We start from the raw sequence: 1,489 nt of genomic DNA, 5'->3' as shown, positions 1-1,489 counted from the left end.
ATGGAGAATGATCACTAGCCATCAAAGGCATCAGGGATAAGCAGGAGCACTTGACTTCTGTGATATTTTCAGATATAGGCATATTTTCAGATATAGATATTTTAGCTTTATATGTATAAATAAATAATAATATATTGTGTTATCCATACCATCTGTTTTAATTTTATGATCAGTGTTTGTGACTAAAAGTCTATTTCTCTGGGCTCTTTCCCAGCAGTTTCATCAGAAACATGGTACTAGAAAACCAAACACATATTTCAGAATTTACCCTCATTGGGCTCTCAGAAGATACTGAAATACAGCCCCTGCTATTCAGGCTGTTCCTGACAATGTAACTGGTCACTCTCACTGGGAACCTGCTCATCGTCCTGGCCATCATCTCTGATGCCCACCTGCACATGCCCATGAACTTTTTCCTTGTTAACCTGTTTTTTGCAGACATCAGTTTCATCTCCACCATTGTCCCAAAGATGCTGGTGAACATCCAGACAGAGAGTAAAGTCATAACTTATGAAAACTGTCTCACCCAGATGTATTTTGTCATGGTTTTTGGAGGATTAGACAACTTCATCCTGACGGCGATGGCCTATGACCGTTATGTGGCCATCTGTCACCCACTGCACTACATGGTCATCATGAACCCCAAGTTATGTGATCTCCTGCTGCTGATGTTCTGGTTATTAAGTATACTGGACTCCCTTTTACTTGACCTAATGGTTTTGCGATTGTCTTTTTGTACAGAGTTGGAAATTGTCCACTTTTTCTGTGAACTTAATCAGGTAATCCAACTTGTTTGTTCTGATGCATTCCTCAATGACCGAGTGATGGATTTTGCAGTTGGAATAGCAGGTGTTATTCCACTCACTGGTATCATTTTCACTTATTCTAAGATTATACCCTTTATTTTGAGAATTTCATCAACTGGCAGCAATTATAAATCATTTTCTACTTGTGGGTCTCATCTTTCTCAACTTTCTTGTTTTTTGGTAGAGCTCTTGGAGTATATCTTAGTTCTGTGGCTATTCAAAATGCAAGGACAGGTGCAATTGCTTCAGTGATGTACACAGTGGTCACTCCCATGCTGAACTCATTTATTTATAGTCTTAGAAACAGGGAAATAAAGCATACCTTTAAAAGACTTTCCAGAGGAGAAATATTCTCTCTATAAAAGGAACATTTGTCTCTTCTTTCTGTCACCGCTTTTACTCAACATTGTACTAGAAGTTCTAGCTAGAGCTGTCAGGCAGGGAAAGGAAATAAAAGTCATCCAAATCAGAAAGAAGAATTAAAACTTTCATTTTTTTTGCAGAGAATATGACCCTATACTTGGAAAATCCTGAGAAATCTAAGACAAGGCTTTTTGAGCTAATGAACAAATTCAGGAAAGTGGCAGGATGAAAACTCACTGTGAAAAATCAGTAATGTTTTTATGTACAAACAATTGAATAACTGAGAAGACGATTAAGGAACAAATTCCATTCAGAATTGG

The 1,489-nt window shown here is 37.7% G+C and overlaps 1 pseudogene; it reads left to right on the top strand.

Moving 5' to 3' along the window:
- The first annotated feature begins 398 nt into the window (after window positions 1–398).
- On the top strand, window positions 399–1,168 carry LOC143649215 (olfactory receptor 7A10-like; annotated as a pseudogene).
- The last annotated feature ends 321 nt before the right edge of the window (window positions 1,169–1,489 follow it).

Source organism: Tamandua tetradactyla, chromosome 11, assembly GCF_023851605.1.
Source record: "Tamandua tetradactyla isolate mTamTet1 chromosome 11, mTamTet1.pri, whole genome shotgun sequence".
NCBI lineage: Eukaryota > Metazoa > Chordata > Mammalia > Pilosa > Myrmecophagidae > Tamandua > Tamandua tetradactyla.
This window is presented reverse-complemented; position numbering and strand designations above follow the sequence as displayed.